This window comes from Varroa jacobsoni, unplaced genomic scaffold, assembly GCF_002532875.2.
Source record: "Varroa jacobsoni isolate VJ856 unplaced genomic scaffold, vjacob_1.0 scaffold_890, whole genome shotgun sequence".
Taxonomy (NCBI): Eukaryota; Metazoa; Arthropoda; class Arachnida; order Mesostigmata; family Varroidae; genus Varroa; species Varroa jacobsoni.
The window spans coordinates 14,867-36,912 of record NW_019213792.1 but is presented as its reverse complement, the minus strand read 5'-3'; the positions used below and the strand labels follow the sequence as shown (position 1 = coordinate 36,912).

The 22,046-nt window shown below is 41.4% G+C and overlaps 1 long non-coding RNA gene across 1 annotated transcript; it reads left to right on the top strand.

Annotated features, from left to right (window-relative positions):
* The first annotated feature begins 6,421 nt into the window (after positions 1 to 6,421).
* On the top strand, positions 6,422 to 17,275 carry LOC111264725 (uncharacterized). The gene is made up of 5 exons (XR_002683033.2): positions 6,422 to 6,547; positions 7,326 to 7,534; positions 11,878 to 12,040; positions 13,342 to 13,550; positions 17,052 to 17,275. It is a non-coding gene; the product is annotated as an uncharacterized LOC111264725 (long non-coding RNA).
* Positions 17,276 to 22,046: the final 4,771 nt, after the last annotated feature.

Below are 22,046 nucleotides of genomic sequence, written 5' to 3'. Positions count from 1 at the left end.
CAACATATCGACAACACACCCTACGTTTTAAACTTTTTGATTCAATTTTTTCCCGGTCGTTGCCCCATAGTCTTGCCACTGTCTAAAATCCCCATAAATGTTTCATCGAATGCGCGATAAGCGGCCTCCCATCAAGCTTTCATTTCGGTTAGGCGTAAAAAAACTGTTCATTGACGAACGACCTTTAGAAGATCAGTTGTAGCATATTCACGGTCTCAGGGTGGTTTATACTGTTTTGGATAAAACAGTCATTTCCCGAATGCATAGAAAACTAGCAAACGAATGACAATAGGAAAATTGTTTTTAATTCTATAATTACAAATTGTTGGCTAACAGTCGGAGGCTTCAAATGGCGTTTCTTGGCTGGCGACCTCCTTCTGTTTTTATTATAGGACCTACAAGCATGTACGCAATGTATCACATGTTCATCAGACTACGTTGACCTTTAGTTTTGAGCGAAAATTGCTTGAGGTATATTTGCAGGTTGGCCAGCCAGTTGGCCCAGCGCCGCAAGGGGGTACGCAAAAGTGGAAAGTTACCGTAGTGATTTGATTGTCAGTGACGAAATATAAAAATGAGCTTATCGTCATATGGATATGTGGAAAAAGGACCTTGACAAACACACAGCAAAATGTCCTCTGTGAACGGGTTTGAAGAATATGGAAGACGTAGCAAATTATATTTAATTTCACATGTCTATTGCTAACATAATCGTACATGATTGTATAAGTCCACAATTCAGTAACTAAAAGTATTTAAAATTTAAGTTTATATGTTATGAGTACACTTAAAATTGTAGTAGGTTTCTGTATGTAAGCATTGTAAATTTGATGTAGGCATCGTATTGGAATTCAATCACGCACCTCGTTCGATTCATCTAATAGAAGATGAAGTTATATATATACATATATATATATATATATATATATACTACTCGCTGACAGAAATGTTGCATGGGAGCTATCAGTATAGAAAAAAGCTAGCTATTTTCCGATGTGGCCAAATCCGACGCAACCGTCTATCGATAGATTCCCTTAAACCGCGTCTACTTATATTTAATTGTGTAACACTACTCGACCATTGTGGCTTATCCTAATCAAATAACGAGACATAGTTGAAAAAAACGAGAAGATGCATGTAACGTTTGATGTTTGTCTGTCCTTCGGCTTAACGAATTTCAATAACGAATGAAAAATGGCAGCGAAATAACCAAAAATCAACCAATCGAACCTGTTCAATTCCGTTATGTTTACTACACTGATAATTATTTTGTTGAATCTGTTATTGCTGGCCCCCACTCCGTTATAAACATATCACTGCCCCGCCATCTGCTCCTAAGAAAATACGTGTTTCTATTTGTGTGCGTGCACACTATTATTAATAAACTGGCCATCGGGCAATAGAAAATATCAAACGTTCCGCCCCTTGAGCTATGCCCCGCGTTGCACGTGTTTCTGACGCTAAAAATGACAGTACGGGTACGATCGATCCAATCTTGCACTTATGAAATAGAGCGTGTTAGAAAGATTGGCGAGAACTGGGAGATTCTGGAAAAACAACAATAGGCCCAACTAAAATCAACGTTCAAGGGCAGCGACAGCACAGACTGAAAATTAGTAAAATGATGATAAAGTCAAAAACAAAACAAGAATCGAACCCCATACGCGGCCAGTCATCATGTCTGTATGTACAGTTCCGGATGTTTGCCTCCTCCACTAACCCGGTAAAGGTAGCAGGTCTGTTCGTGTTGTAGTTGTAACTTCTCACAGGGTGAGTCTGATAGCAATTTCAGCGGAAGCTCGCTCGTTCTAGGCATTCGAAATCGCTCACAGCAGGTAGCTAGCTCTACACGCGAATCGCGAGTAATGATGGCCGCACCGCGGAACCCACGAGGCCCGCTCGAAGTCCATCCTAATCGTCAAAACATTAGTGACAGTGATAGTGACCTGTGGAAGACGAGTTGTTAGAGGAAGACGGGCATTCTAGGGAACGGGGACATCATCTGCGTAGACTTTTTTCCTTCTATATAATAGTTTAGACAAATTGAGTGCATTTCCCCCGTATGTTTGCAGTGTCTGTAGGGGCTTTCCATTTATAGTATAGCAGCTACGGCTACATCAACAATGCTCGAAAGCGTACAGTATGAGGTCCGCAGTTAACGAGTCCTTGCCATAGTCCGCGGGACGAAATCAGCTCAACATAATTGCTTCAACTCCCTTCCGTTGTTTTATATTAAAAGTATGCATTAAAGTAGCTATGAAATTTTGACTTTAACCTATCTAAAATCGGTAACCACTCAAATCGATAGATCAGTCAGTCGGCATAAACTCCAAGTAAAGTCAAATTACGGTTTTGCGTAAAAAGAGAGTTGTGTAAAAAAGCGGAGAGAGTATGGCGAGATATGAATCGGTAATGCATAGACTTTTGTACTGGGTTGATAGAAGATTTCCTTATCTGAACCACTGGCTCGTTTTTATGAGCCTGGGTCTCTGGAAGGATATACACTCTACGTCATCAGCATTTTCCGGTCCAACTGGGTATTTTTGCAGCTCTTCACAAAGTCCGAAATACGAAGATAGAATTTTATAATCAATCCCGATACTATCCCCATAAATAAACAAATGCAGAGAATAGCTCATCTGGCTGGCGGCGTAACTCAGTTCGTTCAACGACACGTTCTATTTTGGTGCGACTCGTCGTGCGAAGTATTTGATTGCCGAACTTACATCGGCTATGGGTCGTTGTCTTCATTTAGCCCTGGATGTTACTTACTTCAATGTTGTTGTCACAGAATGTACAGCACTTGTTTATTGAACCCAAGAACTACTACGACACCCAGTGGAGTCGAAATCAGCATTTTGCTGTTGCGGAACCCAACGTCAATTGCGGTTACTTCAGCGACCTCACAATTGGTTACTTGACTTGTTCAAGGTGAAATCTAAAAGAAGTATAAGGCGCTATGGAAAGGCAGATTTCAATATATACATACGGTGTGTCTGTGCGTGAAGTGTGACGTGTTTTCTGTGACAATAGGTTGGACACGTTTAAACGCTTCAGAACGAGTGTCTTAAGGATACCCTGCTTTCTAAACGTCCCCAATGTATAAATGACCATAAAGTCTATTCAGATCAGTTTCGACCAAGGGTCCTGATCAAACTAATTCATTCCATCTACTTTTATAGCACGGAACCGCATACAGATCGTGCGCGTGCGAGTTCGCTCTTCCTTAGTTCCCCACTACTTTTGAAATTGTAACCTATTTGCTTTTTCCACAAGCAACACCGCGATCACGGACCGGAATGATATTTCTGCACAGGCTCTATTGCATAAACCGGTTGTAATTGGCTTCTGTTCCACGTTTACACGTGCAACAGAAATCAGTCCGGCCGTCAATAGCCATCGGTAACCTGGAAACGTCTGATGGTGGCACCTTATCGGGTGCTTATTTTTGGCCGTACCCACGCGACGTCAAATAACGTCTGACTACGCTATTTTCGATGCGACACTCCGCCAAATGCAACTGATCGCATATACTGGCCTCTTTATGTTTTCGTTGTGTTATCATAGGTTAGACGTACTGTTCGTATTCTAGAGCTCCTATGACTAGTCCGTCCGGCGAAAGCAATCTATGGTCCCTTTGTACGTGCTGTCGTATACGGTATCAAAAGGATACGCGCGAAATTCATATATCAACATCTAACGAATGTTGACATTTGAAAAGCAACGCACAAACAATATACATCGGTGCATAACAAATAGATTGGAAATATCCCTGAACGATAATTTTCTTGATTATTATAGATGGATGCGAATGACCGGGTGCTGTTGTCGTCAAGTCAAATGAAAAAAAGAAACAACAGAACCAATGTGTCAAGGCTGTCTCGTTTATGAAGCTTACGTCTGTATAGTGTCTGAGAAGACAATGGCCGGAAGAATCTCATTTGAAACACGTTATCCGTTCGTTCGCGAAGCTAGCACCAGGGAATTACGTTGTTTTTTCTTCGTATGCTATAAGTCGCACAGTAAATATACGAGATAAACTGGCAATGAAAGTCACCTACTAAAGACAACTTGAGTAATCGAAGAGAACTACTATGCTAAACGTTTCCATCTCCTAATTAACACGATCATTACAAATTACCAAGTTCGGATCCCTGGTGTATAACTATTATTTCATAACGACACAGTGGGACCTTGCCCTTGAATGCATTGGTGGTACTAGTTGGCCCACACGGTTCGATACCCGTTTTAGAAAGACTATTTTTGAATGAACGAAGGTCATCGCTTTGTCACAAACTCTCCATATAATTCTTCGTCGAACACGAGCAAACGAAGTAGTCATCGCGGAGCTACCTGCAATGCAATTCAGCAGTCTTCGTCTTGGTGGGTAAATAAACCAAGATCGCAAGCGCTAGATTTGATCTGCCGATAGAAATCGGCGCTGTTTTTCAAAATATTCAAGTTCTTCATTTCAATCCATTGCGCAGCTGTGTTTAGTTAACGTCAATTTAATTACAACCTTTTGCTCATAGTACGTTCGAAATTAGGCCCATGCTGCCATAGGCCTTATTGCCATCGCAAGGATATCGAGGTTGTAATGTATACGCCCTAATAAAGAAAGAAAAAAGCGAAATCGGCTTCTAGAGGGCTCGCCACGGAAGAAATGCTTCTCTTTGTCAACAATGACCGGCAACATGAAGAGGTCGAGGCCACCAACGTTTGGTTGATTCATCAATGTCCAATGCCGCGTTTTCCTTCGACCACTGGTTTCACTTCTATCTTCATAGCTGTTTCATTTTTACTTTGCCTAATTTGGACAGCGGACCCATATCAGACATTGTGCTACAGTCGTTCACCGAAGGCATTATTAATATTAGCCAAAGCTAAAATAAAGCCTGCACCATCCCGCTATTTTCTTCAGCTGGCCTGATCAACGCTCGCCACCTACGGGTCGTTGTTATCCTTTTGAACGTGTCCTAGTGAACCTACAAGACATTAAACACGATTTTATGCGACAAAAATGAACAGTGAGTAAACAGAATCGAATGCGAGTTCTAGGGTCGGATAGGTCTGCTGACTCGTCGTGGTCGGCAGTTTTAACGTTCGGAAATTTTTTTAAACTTTTCCTCAAGGAGTCCCAGTTGTTCATCTTGTACAGCCACGCGCGCTCCGGATGTCGCTTTAAAGATTTTTGCAGCCAACAACTGCAGCGGTAGGAGCAAGGGGGGGTCGTAGCTGGGTGACCAAACGGCAAGCGGTACCTCGAACGTGTAACGCTATCAACAAAGGCGCCATCAGTTGCATATGCTGTTCTTTATTAGACTATCGCTTTGTCACGATCTCTTGAATATGAATTACGGGGTGAAATGGTAATGGCCACAGACATCGACGTTGTTTTAGGTTTTAGCCTAACACTGTTATCGAACAAAAGAACGCTGCTGTAACGGCCGCTCTGGTCTAGTTGGCTCAGCGCCGTCGTAAAGCGGTAACGTTTGGCGTCGTTGACAGCTAGCGGCAATGAGATCGCGCCGCCTCGTTTAACTTCGAAGAGTCCTGCAGAGTGAGGGCTTCTTCTATAGCCGTTCTCTTGAGGCCGTTTCGCAACACTCCTTTGTTTTAGGAGCCAGCGCTCGCCGCGCCTATTAATTGCCACCTGGTTGTTTAATACCGACATATATATATATATATATATATATATGGATGTCACCTATTAACCATAAGGGGCATGTTATATATGGCTTCGAAACAATAAGTAACCATTAATTCACATTTATTACATTACGTCTATGCCTATTATTGATCTTGTTAGATCGTTAAACGTTAAAGTAGCCTCTAAGTGCCACATATTTTCTTTATAAGAAAAATACATCTTTTAAGGAAAGCCCAGTACTTAGAGGCAGTTTACGTTCAGAAGACCATACAATAACCAGTTTATACTATTTACATAGGTAAAAATATAGAGTTTTCCAAATCGATTCTTGCGTAACTGGAACTCTACATACAAAATCTGTTCTGCCATTTGCTTCACTATGATACGTTATGGTCTTTACTAGAATCAGTAAAACGAAAGAGAAATATAGAAAAGTATCGACAATCAAAAACGACGTAACACAATATGATAAATGTATGTATTATGGTGTTACTTCTATTAAATATGGAAAACCGTATTGGTACTTGATACCGAAACGGACAGATCTTCATATTTAGTCATGTTAGCAGAACTTGTTATCTCACAATTCATGTCTTCCTCTTTTCAAAACAAGACGAAATGTCCCTATAGCCAAGCACTTAAATAAGACATCTAGATAGATATCTCAAACGGAGAATTTCTACATAACAAATGTATTCAATGACGCTCAAAATGTCATCTTATGCTTGTCGATGTAAGCGGACGGTATATTTTCTACAGGCCACAGATTCACACGTACGTACCTGTACACGGACCGTGTATTAGATATCGTATGATATCAGCGTGTTCGCTACTGGCAGAAATTTCTCAGATATGTTTGTCTAGAAGCCAGCTCAGCTACTGGGGGGGGAAAAAAAGGTGAGTGTATGTTGATTTCTAATTCTCAGTTTTAGCCTGTGAATTTATTTCTATGAAGACAGATTCGCGGAACGACCGCCTCACCGATATGGCATGACTTTCCATTGGGTTCCAAGGGTACGCATGTGGCTTTCGTTGCAGTGCTCTATAGGGACCTGTGAGGTTTGAGGAAAAAAAATTGATCTCGTTATATGACACGGTGTAGCTAGCTACGCGTTTCTATAATATATGGCGAATAGAACGCTGGTTGGTGTTTGTCCCTGTGCGAGTAAATATGTCACAGGGGTATGTAGATTTTGTCTGGCATACGATTAGTTGTTCATGGAAGGCTAACTATAACCGAATACGGAAGCTCCATTAATGCGTCACGTTACCGTTTTGAATAGTTGCCTCGACAGCTACTTCGCCGCTGTTTCAAATCTAGAATCTGTACATCAATTATTTATTTCATTTTTCCTTCTGCTTTTTATCTTTGATCCTTCTAGTTCGTATGAACAGGATCGTAAATCGTCAAAGTGTTTCACCAAAACGTATATACTGTTCCAGTATATCGATAGCACAAGACTTCCCGCTGGCAATGGCGAGGAACCTTCCGACCTGCACACCGAGAAACCCGTCAGCCCTTTTCGAGGTTGGCCCAAAGAGGTTTAGAACGGTAGCGAACCTCTCCTGTCAGTGAGCTAGTCGTTGTGCTGGTCAACATTGTTTATCCTCTCCATCTTCCGCCCTCTGGCGCGTCATGAAGTAATGGTGATGATGTAAAAAACGTTTTTTGCAGAAAATCCCAAGGTTGGCCGTACCGTTGTCACTAGACCAATCTCCGTCTTACTGATCAAGTACCTATGCGTCAAAGGAGATACGAGGAGTCCGACTGTACAGGAACTGGTCATGCGAAACACCGCTACCTACCTCCAATTATCAATCGATTTCGCTTTTAACTATAGGAAGATATTTGTGGATCAGCGGCTCGTGCCGACTCCGGAATCGGTATGTAATGTTAGACCTCGCAGATTTCCAATTTGTTCTAGAAAATACTGTTCAATCCTCTCATTCATAGCCACAGGGAAAGCAAAAGCGATTATTAACACAATTAAAATCAATGTGTACATTGCGTTATGTCATCTTCGATTCGACACTTGTCTAATCGTCGTGGCATCCATGTCCAAATGGGCTGTTTTTAATTACATCTGTCTGTGCTACAGATCGCTCACACGAACACTTTATCATATATATATGTATATATTTAAACAAACAACATTGAATGTTAATACTTATACCGCCACTAAATAAACACCAGCTCAGACTGTTTATAAACGAATCACTAAATATTCATCGAACACATAGCGAACTGGGTCGCAGGATGGTCTTTTGGTGACAGTGAGGGCCCTTAGTTGCCTGCCGACAATGATCGAGTTGGCACCCTATTACGGCGAGCTACAACGGCGGGGCGGTATGTTGAATCATTTGTCGATACATGCGCGCGTAATTATGATGATAGATTGTCATTGTTACATGTAGTGGTCTGCATATTAATGCAGGTTGGTAAAGTATTGCTTGTTATTTAGTCCTCAGTTAATTTCGTGGCCGTCCGAGAATCGTCTCTCATTTGTTCTTCACAGGTGAGTATTTATAGCCTAACGATCCCATGACTACTATCCACCTAATTTCAACATGTCTGATCAAACGTCATTGGTCAGTAGACCCGAGCGTGCCAAATTGTATGTGATTGTCCGCCTAAGCGTCTAGCGTGGATTCAGTCTAGGTGGCCAAAAGACCCGCTTCGTAGTCATTTAAAACCTCGCTACGAAGGTAAAAGCAAATGCTTGGAAAACATTTCTTCAAAATTTTTCTTCACACTGGCTGCTGCCCTTCTTTGGCTGTAGGGCTAGAGAGACAGAACGTTTTGTGGATGAATCAACAACTAAACATTAAAACATGTACCTTGGCAAGGCCGCGACTTTTGTTTACAGTTTCAACGAATACTAGTGATTCGCTTTATTTTTTCTTGAAGTTTTTCCTTCTGTTTGCTCGTTCTTTTATAAGTTTCTTGATATTATATCATGTGAGAGTCCGATCGCATCATCTTCGAAGTTTCGCACTAACGTACCTTCCCCTGTTACCTTGCTGCTCAATGTCCCCAAAGCTCGCCTGGGTTCGCCCAGTTCCGCTGGTACTATTTTCTCTATTATAGTTGATATTAACAAAGAAGTTGTCAATTTTTTCTGTGCCAGATGATTGTTCCATCGCCATGATAAGCTTGGGCCTGGCTTGAGTAGAAGGAGATCAACGTCTCCGTGTTACCCACGTTCATACGAAGTAATGATTACTACCTTTGATTTGCCCTATACGTGCCAATGTATTAGTACGCCAGACGGCCGTCCGATCACTTTCTATCTACAAAAAAAATACTAGGGGAGCAAATGGCGAGGAAAGCAAAGATCAAGCAATCTCATAGGAAAAACTTTCATATTCTGTGTTTTCGTCGCCCCAAACGACGATGGCTACGCCATCCTAACCACTTCTGCAGCTTTCGCTAAAACTTCCGACAAAAGAGACATAAACGACAAAAGTCGGACAAATGCGAAGTGGCCAATAGTAACGTAGAAATATCGTACACACAGCTTTTATTTATTCCTGTCACCAAAAGCTGCGAAGGAGGCTGTCTTACACGAAAAGCAAATATAAATACACAGACACACACACACACACACACACACACACACACACACACACACACACACACGCACGCACGCACGCACGCGCGCACGTAAAAGGGCCACCAGATATGTTATAGATTATGGTTGAACTTTTGACTTTTTCTAAAATGTTATGAGAAATAAAGTGCGAATAATTCTAAGAATAAACATGTCATTATGTTTATTTAGACAACTTTGTTCTATATTCGGCGGAGTGATGTAAATATGAAAGTATATGATGCTGTCTGCAGTAATAGCGGCAGCGATTTTTGAAAGTACTTAACTGATTGATTCGTACGCGTTTCTGGAACAGCCCGATGAAACAGGTAGGATGTATATATTTGCTTCTTTTGCCTCATATCAGGTTTGTCCGTTTTGGACCTACCAGTTGGTTGACAATTGGCATCCTTGTTGAACAGCACAAGTGATCTATCTAGGTATAGAACTGGGCAGATTTCAGGATTAGCCCGGGAGACTCTGAAAGGAGGGAAGCCTAAGTAACTACAATGCCGTACCGTATTTACGTGAATACTGGTGCAGCTGATGATTGATTACTTTTTTTCTTACACTGTGATAGCAATAGTCATTATGGGATTAGTCGCTGGCAACGCATTTGGACTTTGTTTGCAATTGACAGCTCATACCTAATTGCCAATTGTATCTGCTATAAGTGGCATCAATTTGTCACTATGAAGCTTCGTCCTTATGTGGGGCAAATTAGGTTTATGCATATGTATGGGCCGATCGACATAAAGGAGCTTGAATTGCTGGGGATATATATCTATATCTGAGCCTGTTCTGGCAAGAGACAAGTGGAAAGCCTATATTGGAAACGCATAATAAAACAGTACATGGAAGGAATTACACCCGTAAGCAACAAATGAAGAAATAGGTATGCATGGCATCTATTAGTTACTAAAAATTTAACTGTTCCAAATATCAGATGATTTTTGTATCTTTTTTTTCGTTTTTTTTTTTTTTTTTTTCTATTAATAGTCCTTGATTAAACACGCAATCGCATTGATAGCATTCAACTTATAACCCTACAGACGCATAGTTAACTTGACGAGTATTGTTCTCCAACATAAAAATTTTAAGCGTTTAATGGACACGCTGTGCAGATCTGGATAGAATTGCGAATCAAAAGGATCATAACATGCAGATCGTTATGGGTTCTACAAAGGCACGTTGCTTACACGGACGCAAAGTCAACGGTCAACGGTGACAAAGAAGCCAGGCAACTGATGATAGTAATAATGTAACAAAATAACATAGTGATGTAATAATAAGACATGCTAGTAGGGTTTATATCACTGGTACTGTTTAGAATATATTTATAGATCTCTATCAAAGTGGTCATGGCTCTTGAAAAGCCGACGGCAATACGCATCGGCCCAATGCAGCCGTCTCCAAGCCCCGCTGTTACCGGAGCACCTTCAGTCGGAATAACGTAGTGAGAAGCCTCTTCCTTCACTGCTACGGCATTGACAGCGGTCGCTTCACTGAAAACATGCTAGCCATGTGAACGCGTATCGGTGATAGTTGAAACGACCACGTTGGAAGAAGTGTAGGCTGAGGAAACGCCGCATGGATGGCGTCAAGACATTGTCAGGGTGGCAGCTACACAGGCTAGCAGTCGAGCTCTTCGTCTCATTGTAATTTCTACTGCATCTGAATCAGCAGCTAGTTTTCGCTGCGGTGGTGAATGCCACTATGCTAACCGCCATGGAAGCTAAGCTATATTTTTGCCGGATATGTTTCTGGTAGAACTAGGCCGTTATTACGTCTGAAACATCTATTCCCCACAGCCGCTCTTTTCTCACTTCCACCCTAAAATCGCGCGGCGGTTGTCCTGGCGGCGCTAGCGTAGCCGGATTCAAATGGCACGCGCGATACTTTAGCTGATACTGCTTGCCTAGTTACATGGATACCGAGGCAATGGCATTGAGGTACCGGGCCTCCAAATAATGACCCTAGCGAAAAGCTCACTACGGTAATCAACAGAGATATGAACCGCGGTCAATGGTTATTAAAATCGTTATGATATGTTTGTTAGTGAAAATTTGCCAGAAAAACGTAATGGTTAAATTCTAGGCTGATTCGCTGAATAAGACCCCGCCCAAACGCAAATATAAGGTTTTGCTTATATATTTAATTTGGGATCTTAGTAATTGCTAATCAGAAGCACATCTCAAATTCATAATCTATTTCTATCTATAATCAAATGCTAGTATTTACCATTTATAACACTACGATACTATCGTATTCTGTATGATAAATATACTCTAATTGTAATGAAGTTGCAGAAGTTATTGTTTTGGTACCGCGTAGTTGAAAAGAAAGCTTGAATTAAATTAAAATATACAACTTTGTTGAAATTATTCTTGATCAATTTTGTTATTGATCTTCTCGCTGTTACAATGGCCTTTGAAGTAGGAGCCGCTGTTACGCTGGATTCAGTTTACATAGAACACCGCTATATTTTTCCGAGACTAATATAATGTCTCGTAGGGCCGTTCCCAAAATAACTCAGTTTGATGCAACTTTGAACGCACGTATTTATGCAGGGAGAATAACTAATCGCTGAACAGGGCGTCTAACTTCAACTGACCTGTACACTTTCTCCCTGAACAGGTACGACCAATATGGGTTAGCCTTTTCTGTGGAAGTCGCGCCAGGCTGCCTTCTACGAGAACGAGGCTACCTGCTGACGCTTTCACTGCATTCGCTTATCTTTGGACAATCGTGACCCGGTCTATCAACACGCAAACGTAATACATCGAAATGGCCAAAACAGGTTCGATCTCAGAGCAGCTCGCATATTTCAATAAAAAGCGAGCGATATATGACTACGATCGCAGAAATGATATAGATAGCGAAAATTAAGGTCCTGGAAAATCGACAATAATCACATTGAAGCACGGCTTTATTGAGTTTTCTATACGCATACACTTACATAATACCATGTATAAGTAATGGGACACTACGACAGATTAACTGTTGTTATAGACCACCATAAGATAACCTGCCAAGACACACTAATTTCTCCATGGAAATCAGTCATTATTTGTGTGCAGAAGGTTCGTTCTGAACGTTCTTCGATACGAGAGGAGATTTCATTGATGGATGAAAGCACACTTAATAACAATTTAGCCAATAAACATAGCTGCAAAGATTTTTTTCGTAAATTCTAGATCTTTTTGCAATAGGGTTAACTGGCATATATTCTATCGGCTGAGCACAATTTGTTCGAGTGATTAATGTAGCATAGGAGATTTTCCATGGAAACTGCTGTAGGTATAGACACTTCGTGTTACACATACGTTGCATAGTTTGTGTGAATAGAGGAAGTTATTTATGGACATTTTAGGTTTGTCAATGTCTGATCAGATGCCACCATTTCAACATTCATACAATATACACGAAAGACAAATTCGTTTTGCCCATGCCGAAGTTCCAGCGAAAATGGCCCATGTACGTATGGTTCACTGATCGTTTCTCTGTTCGAGCGTCGCTGACATTATTTGTCAAATGCAATATGCCCCTTGGTTACTAGCAAAGACACAAGGCATTTTCCCTATGTCTGGCTACGCATTTTTCTGCTAACTTGTAAACGACTGGGTGCTTCCGGAAGAAAAATAAGCAAACCCAGCACTGTACATTAGTGTAGCAAGTTTAATTGATTTATGTTAACATTGATCAGTGCATACGTACGCACCACAAGGTGCTCGTGTCGATAGCTGCTTATACAGATCTCGCTTGCCACCTAGTGCTAAACGCTTTTCGTTGTGATTCTCTGGCTTTCGAACGCGCCACCATCATTGTAAACGCCGCATCGGAGACTGACAAACAGCCGAAGCGCAAATTACCTGTCCATTATTTTCCAGACAGCGTCTATTCAATGATTTTCTGCGTGACGCCATCTATTTACTGCATATTCTGAGCTGCAGACGGATACAAACGACGAATCGACAAGTCATAGGCAGCGAAACAGTACACGGTAAAAATAGAAACAATTAATCCAATCACGCAGTTCATTTGGCCGTATCCGTCAGCCGAATAATGCATTCTCTCGCCGTCGTCACCGCTTCTTTTCAGAGCACCATCGTCCGGTGCAACACTTCTGCAACGTATCGCACCGGGCTCAACTTCAGCTCGGCCCATCTGCAGATCGAACGCGAATCTTCTGCTCGGGAGTTTCTCTGGATAACAGCGGCTGCCGAAGTGATGCCAGTCGATGTCAGTCGACAGTACTCGCTACGGACAGGCAGAATCAAAGCAAAACAACCCCTGCGCACGACCTAAACGTTAGTCTCTTATTCCTTCGGTCAGTGCAGCATCTGTATAGCCGACGCTGTACCGTGTTAACAACAAAGCCCCACTAACTCGACGACATCATCCCTGCGTCGCTTTGTTACTGTTGTTGTTTTTGCAGTTAAAAATTTCGCTGTATCTTTTCTTGGTGGTTAGAGGTATGACGTGAGGCAAGGAAAAAGTACAGGAGTGGATCTTAGGCAATTCAAATAGCTCTAAGTAACCATCGTTCCGTAGCTGAAAATGATTTTCGGTGAATAATAGCATCCACTGTTTCTATGCCGATACATGAAGCCTTCCATTGGTCGAGACGTGAAGAGTGTTTGGTAGCGCAAACTGACGCTAGAAAATACACTCACTGTGCATAACGTCACTGAAGATCTGGAAGTGTTTTGAATTGTACGTCCACGGCCTTAAGTGGGCATGATTTCAAACGGCTGGCGATCCTTCCCAGTATGAAATGAAGCGTGTGTACGCCCAGGTTCAAACCTAGACTGCCAAGTTTGGGCTTGCTACAACGTAACAGGCGAATCATACCATTCTATAGAGTGTAGTACACTTGTTTGTGCACACACTCACGTGTGTGCCTTGCTATGGTAGATCCAGCTGTTCAAGATTATTACAAACTTAAGGTAAGTTTTATTAAACTAAGGACTATGCTTTCACTGTGTACATATTGCACGACCAACGAGGCAGTTGGGGGTTTTTAGCCAGAATTGCAGTATCGAGAAAATAATGCTGAAATAGAAACAAATGGGACTCGAAGTGACGTGAGAACTATCCGGCTAAAAGCCGCAATGCCGATAACAAAGTAAAGCACAGAAAGTATTTAGTCACAGGTCTATTCAATCCGTCCTATCGTAGCGTGACCTTAAACGGGAGTCGGCGGCTGACTGAGTATTACGTACTGAGCTCGTTAACAGTAATATTTCTTCTGACAGCTGACGCGCCATATATTAGCATTCAAAGAAGAGAGAGAACACTATTAGCTAACGCCAGAAAGGTATTTTCCAGTACGGATTCGGTAGCGGTTCAACTACATGCGGATAGTATGCTGAATACGTGTTTGTATTAATCGTGTAGGGTTGTCAGGATGGTTGTCCTGTATTTGACATGACGATCGTGCAAGAAAATCTTTGTAATTAGAAGACTTATGACCACTGTATGCTGCACATCTGTTCTTTTTCAAGGTCATCACTTGCTATGCATTGCTCCAGAATGTATCTGGGTGTACACATGGCGCAAAAGTACGATGTCCGAATATTACGGAAGACCAAAGGTATGATGAATGGGGTCGCAATGACTTAAACGCACATCTATAAAATTTCTAGGAGAAATTATCCCATGAGTTTCCAGCCTCCTTGCGCGCATTATGCCTTACCCAAATAAGTCTTACAGACCTTCTATGCATTTATGTATTACACGGTCGATTTTCTACGTGACGGGGCGTCACTCCATCACTGCTACCGATACCGTTTGTGTTACTTTCTTTAATTTAAATGACCGCTGCCCGAGCGGAAACTCGCAACACTACCGATTCCAAAAGGTTTACGCCATTGCCTGCCTGTCCTTTGTCTGTCCGCTTTGCCCCACCCTCTAAACCGTTGGCATTCCACAGACCTAGTGTAGGACATAACGTGATACACATAGACATGCAGACATTTCGGCCCCTGTTCGTGAAATTCTTCACTGAAAGGCAAACGCAACTGGCACGGATACCGGCAGGGGTTGACGACCGTGAGCGGATTCTGTGCGATGCGATGCCACACACTGCACGAGCAGCTCAGGAAGCTGCCGCTAGTATTCGTGTTTACAGGAGTGTTCTTAATAAGTGAGCAACGTCATCGGTCTTTTGACCGCTAGCGCCCGGCTGTATTGTCTGGCGATGAACTTATTTGTCTCTCTGTCTGTCTGTCTGTCTGTTTATTGATTTGTGTGTATCTGGACATCGGTGTACGCACGCAAAGGCTTATTCTACTGGGCAGAAACCGAGAGCCCTAGTTTATTTTCTTACGTCGCCTGTTTACGCTTCGAATTTAGTACGCTTACTCTCAGTAATGGGCAGTTACAAATGTAATCGGTACTTTACGAAGACGTCAGATATGTTAGTTGACGCAGTTACTGTAGTGGTACATAGCAGGGTATTTATACCCGAACTACCTGCTATGACGAAGTATGTAGGGAGGCAGGCCGCAACGGACTTTTAACATGTATGCACAATAAGTATCCCTTTGTAATATTTCCACCGGCATCAATTTTAATAGTGCAGATTATGTTACGCCAAATTAATGGACTGGTGTGAGTCTCGTTCAACACATCAGTATGGGTCGCTCTATGGCAAGAAAAAAGATACAAACACCAAAAAATATACATATAAACAACAGCTCACTAAGCGATTAACGTTATTAGACCTATTTGAGCGAGCCTAACTTGATTCAGACTTCCAGTCGGTCTAAGTAAAATTGTTGTCCACAGATTGCTGGATAAAAGCGTATTATGCTATATGGAACAAACGTTTGTGTAACATGGTACTTTTACTTGTTTCACGCAATATCGAGTCAGCATAGAGACACATGATGAACGCGTAGTTTAATTAGCATGTTACTAGCGCGTCAATTGACCGATACACGCAACATTATTAAGTGTAGGGGGCTATCTTGTAAAAAAAAAGATCTCCTTCAAAAACAGACAACCTCTACAGCTTCCCCAACAATGGAACTTCTATCTCTATGTAAACGTGTGTGGATCGATTGAATTCGACACTAAGCACATCCATTATGATGCAAGATGGCTATCATTGTTAGAAACGCATATCAGAAACAGTAGTTATTAAATGGCTAAAATTGATCAAAAAATCCAACGAATATGTACGTGCTTGCAAAAGCGGCCCAGAATGTGCTTACCAGTTCGAAGACCGATGTGACAGTCTCGGAAGGAAACCTGATGGGCACCGTTATCTAGATAATCATAAATATTGGGTAAAAAGGTGAGAACTTCTAGAAAAACTGTCTATAATTTACATATATTACTCGTCAATAATCCGTTGCGCACATCATCGAACTTTCAAATTTTCCCGGGTTATCATAGGTGATAAATTTTCAATTGCTGTTTTTAGTGTATTGAGTTGCTAAGCAGATATATCTATATAGAATTATCTGAAAAAGGAAAAAAATGCATGAATATTACACGTATAAGCGACTGTTATGCAGAAGATGTACGCTAGTTGATTTTTATCGAAACTATAGTCCTAACTGTTTAAGTTTTTAAACAAGAAGAGTTTCGACTCTTCTAAAAAAGAATAACTCTTTGTTTGTTTGGAGAGAGAAAAAGAAAACCTAGTCTCTTTGATATATATATATATGTATTACTGTAATAGTATATTGCTATCTCTTCAATTTGAAGATTACCTTAAGCAATAGAAGAACAATTTCTTCCATTGCTTAAAGTAATCTTCCCATATAAGATTAAATGTATATTACCCATGTGAATTTCAGGTCAGGTTCTGTAGGCGCTGTACGCTCCCCTACGGGCGCCGTGTCAGGGAATATATTGCTTAATTCGCTTAAACTCATAGCCGCATATTCCACATAAATAAGAAAAAAACAAAAATTTCTAACTAGAGGATATCGATAAATAGTCCAAAAAACAGTGTTTATATTCAAAAAGTAAAACGTGGTTTTGAAAAAGAAGCTGTGATTTTCTCGAAAAGATGGCTTTTTTTTTTAAATGTGACTGTGGTACTCCGTTGATCATCACACACACGCTCATGCACTGAAAAAATCACCTGCTCATACTGTCGGCCTTCGCCACCGTTTTGTCTTTGTTGATTACGTTTCCCATTCAAGGTCGTTAAAGTCCGAGGACACCGCCTGACATAGCAGTGCATGTATAAAGATAACAGAACACAATGGTTTTATGACACCCACTACACTTATTGCACTATACATATATAAGGCTTTGTCCGCGAAAGCGACGACGACGACGACGACGGCGGCGGCGGCGGCGGCAGCCCCACCGGACACCAGAGAATCAATGGAATGCTTTATCCGATTGGCTTGCAGCAGGCCACCATTATAGTCGTTGTCTTCATTGTCGGGACTGCTGTCGTCTTTATCGCGATTATCGTTACAAATCCTGAACTTGGCATTGTTGGCCTATCGATATGACGGTTGTCGCTGATGTTAGCCAAAGCAAACAAAGCCGCTTATCTGATCGCGTGAAAACCGCGATAGGGAGTAGACGAAGCAAAGGCATTTTTCTTTTGATTCTCTTTACTGCCACTTTATTTGTTTCCGATCTGTGGCAATCTGCGCCTGTCAAAATGCCGCCTACGAGCTACCAACTATGCCAAACGATTGGACAGTAAAACGAGCGGGGGCCCCAGCTGCGCAACTCTTCAGGGTGGAGCGGCGCTTGACTTGAAAAAGTCGGTCGCAGTCAAATATCATCGGTGATTTGGAAGGACGTAGCTATTCATATGATCGATCCGGTCTGACCTGATGCCCAGCCATAATGATGATCTAACTGACCTCCCGGGGGCATCCTGATCATGGAGCAAAGTCGCCGTCAGTGGATGTCTAGTGACGAGAACTGCGGGACCGGGAAACGACACGGGCAGCGTTCTTACATCAGCTAGAATAAAGAGCCCTCGTGTGGCAGGCACCAGTTCCCCAGCATTTAGCACTGTAGAATCTCTTCGTGTTGACCAGTGCTCGTGTTTGTTGGATATCTGCCTGTTTAAGCCGACGTTATGAGTTATTATGGGCACAGAGTCATTGTGTATTCGATCAGCTGAACGATGCTGTTTGCTCGGATAAATAGCCAAAAGCTCTGGTTCGGTGAAAGACGGCTGAATAGAAGAGCGACTTTCTTGTATTGACGTTACGTCGTCAATTGGGTTGGTTTAAATCATTTATTATCGTTTAGTTGATCGTTTGAATAGGGCTTTCGTTTAGAACAATGTCACTGCATCCGACGCCACCGGCGTCAACTCAAAGAAAAAGATACGTCGCGATATTATTGTACCGCGTATATTTTTTTTTGCCAGTATTACTATTGTTTCTTATTAATATCTTTCCAGCATTCTGGTAACAGTTTTCCACGAGTTATGAAATTTACGTCAATTAAAAGGTTTGCCAAAAACGAAAGTTTAGCGCTGTACAAAAAAACCGGATCCATTTCCATCGGAGATAGGATTGTAAATAGTTTATCGGGACAAATACATTAATGACTAAGATCTTCGTCCTTCTTCACGTTTACAATAAAACAGCTAGATTTGACTGACGCTCATTCAGTTGTGTGTCTGTACTGCGTGCCCACCGATACACCGTCCTAGCAGAAGCTACCGAATTTTATCTCCTTGGTGCACCCATCATTATCTAGCCTCGTGTGAATAGGTCAACTCGGGCTTGTGCGCGACTACAGTTAACGTGTTTCACTGATACATATGCCTTGGATCGTAGACTATAAGACTACTACTATTTCGTGTTATGTTTATATACTACAGTGCTAAGTGTACCGACGCATTAAGGACAAGTTACAGCTGACTGTGGCCGCTGATAGCCGCTCTAATCGACGTATACAACGTCTAGCTGATTAGAATAGTCAGGTTTGGTGTTTTACGTCGGGTACTCGGCCGTTAGGCATTAAGAAGCTGGCTCCTGCTAACACGTGTCTACGCGTGGATTTGAACCTAGACTATTTCACTCAAGTATTTATATGTTTCGCAGGAAAATACATTACCTTCTGCGCTATCACGAGAACACAATACCGATATCGGTCATCAGCGTAACAGTCCGATCGCTCTGTAACCGTTTTCAAATTCTTCCTTTTCAAACAATAACCCAAGCCCAAGCCCACCGGTAGACAGAGTACGACATTGCGGTATGCATCTTAATTGTACCATTAATAACTGTGCATACATGCTGTACACACAGTATAGTAAGCGAATTCAAGTACTCGGCGGTTGTATGAAATCTCATAAGATCTTAATAATAACAGGTAAAATTGTCAACGTCAGCCTTGTCACGGAATTTGGGATATAGCCAATGCTCGTCGCTAATTTCTGTTAGTTTCCTAGCAGGTTCATGATTTCATCCATCACCTACTTTGTATTATTTTCATATGTTAGCGCAAAAAGATCAATAACGCTCCACCTTGATAGGTTTATACATCGACTTGTTTTTTTTTCAGTTTGATCAAACTGACGTATCGGCCCAGGATTTTACCTATGACAACAAGCTAAAAATGATAGATTTCATAAATAGGATTACCTGTCAACAGCGTTAACCATTAGCATAAAAAGTCGCCACAACTTTTAGTATCGTGTAACGGAGCCCTATTGTTTCAACTATAAATTTCCAAAATCCAACACCCACATGTGATTGTTGGGATATGCGTCTAGAATGAGACCTGTGGATTTGCATAACATTTGAGATATTTCTTTTATTATTTTAATCGATTATAATTCCACTAAATTCAAACTGGGTCCCCGCCAAAAAACCTCATACGCAGCCTTCCTCCCGCCGCCCCCGCCCCCCTAGCAATCGGTTGGGCTGGCGTGGGTCTCGCCATTTTTACTGTCAAATGTAGAGTAGAGTATTTTATTAAATGTACAGTGAACTTATAATGCTTACAAATCGGTATATGTATATTCAGCTATTTGATAACAGCTTCAGCTTCGGGATTGTCATAGCGCGATGAGCGTTGGTAACGGTCAACGACGACATTTGACAACCTGGAGCCGGTGATGAGCTTTGCTCGCAGGTCAAGTGGACCATCGTTTGATGTCTTTCATTTTGATTCAACACCGACGTTAGCCAATGCAGTACGATGTGTGCTTGTTGTTTGTTTCCAGGTGTTTGTTTGATGAAAATGGTGAAGTATATAACCCTGAAAGAATGGGTCGTTTTCGACCCTTCGTTGATATAAATCAATATTCGTTAATATAACGTTTCGTAGCCTATCCTAATAATACCTAGACTAGCTCTGCGCTGGAGCTAGTACCGTTCATGTTATGGAAAAAGCGGATCTCAGTCGTTGATTCTAAAGTGCCTAAAATCATTTCTTCATGCAGTTATAATTTGCGTCATGTTATCGATAATACTTATCCTTTTCCTACCTTTTTTTTTTTGCCTAATTTAAGATACTACGTTTAGTTATCTGAGCATTAACCGAAATTGAGTGGCCTAATTCTATCGTTGTGTTTTTTCATTGTTGAGATAAAGGAAAATGCATTTGGTCCTTCTAGAGAATATTACTCGCTTCCCGATGAAGTACGATATTCATTCGTTCACTTATCCACGCGGTCTTATTCGAAATAATGCTAACACAATTTGTTATTGTCTATTATCTCATGAATTTTATACAAATATCTTGCACGCACACCCTTATACTTGCAAACACTTTAAAGCTATCATATACTTCTATGCCTATATGATTGCTTGTAGCGCCTTTAGCGGCACTTTGTTGGTCCATAAAAGCAAGCTAATTGTTCCTCTGTATGTATTCGCTCTGTTGTAATATAGACTGTTTCATAAACTCCTAGCCGTTTAAAACCTGCATGGTTTTAAATGTAAATGCTGCACGTAAAAAAGCTGCAAAGGTCTTTCGGCAGCCGTACAGCCACAACGTCACAGGCCGTAATAACACAGGCCAAGCATATGTCATTGTCATGTGGTGGTTAAATAGCTTTTCTAGGCGTTTATAGTTACGTTGCATGCATAAAAGGAAGTACGCTTTTTATGCGCAGTCCTAGTCATAAATAGCAGACGAAGGGCTGCGTATACTATATGTCCGCGTATTTTTGTTTAGGTACCGCTAGGTCGCGTATTACTTAGTCGGTCCTAGCTTATGCGGTTCGCGGCCGCTGCACATAGATACTGTCGGTGAATAGAAATGTTCAACTAAATCTTGAGAAATTGTGAGAAACCAAGGCATGAAATTTTTTAATATCTATCCAGGATAGTTTTGCCCTCCGAGTAACTCTACGCAGGACAAAACTTTTTGGGATTGTCGTACAAGTATCGAAACTAAGATGTCCATTCGATTTCTAAGACATCAAAGGGGTTCAGTATAGCAAATATATTATTTCCAGCTTCTATCTCACAAATTAAATCAATAATAATGATACATTTTATTGTCGTGTGTTTTGTCAGCTGAAAGCAGAACACTTAATCTTCTGAACGAATGTGTTGCTGTTGTATCGTCTGCTTATTTGAAATCGATTCCTGTGGGACATGCTAAACGATGATAGAGATCATTTTTTCAATTGAACGAGGCCAATATTCCTTGATTTTTTATTGCCTTTTGTTAGCTAACCCGCTACATTTCGAGCAGCTAAGATCTGTATAATAATAGTACAGAAGCTTTTATTTGACTGAATAACCGAAATAACTGTAAGCTACGTTGTGGTGTTGGCTGTACACGAGGTGGCTTACCCAAAAAAGTCCTACAGAAAGGCCAACCCTTAACGATTGCAGCACTTGAGG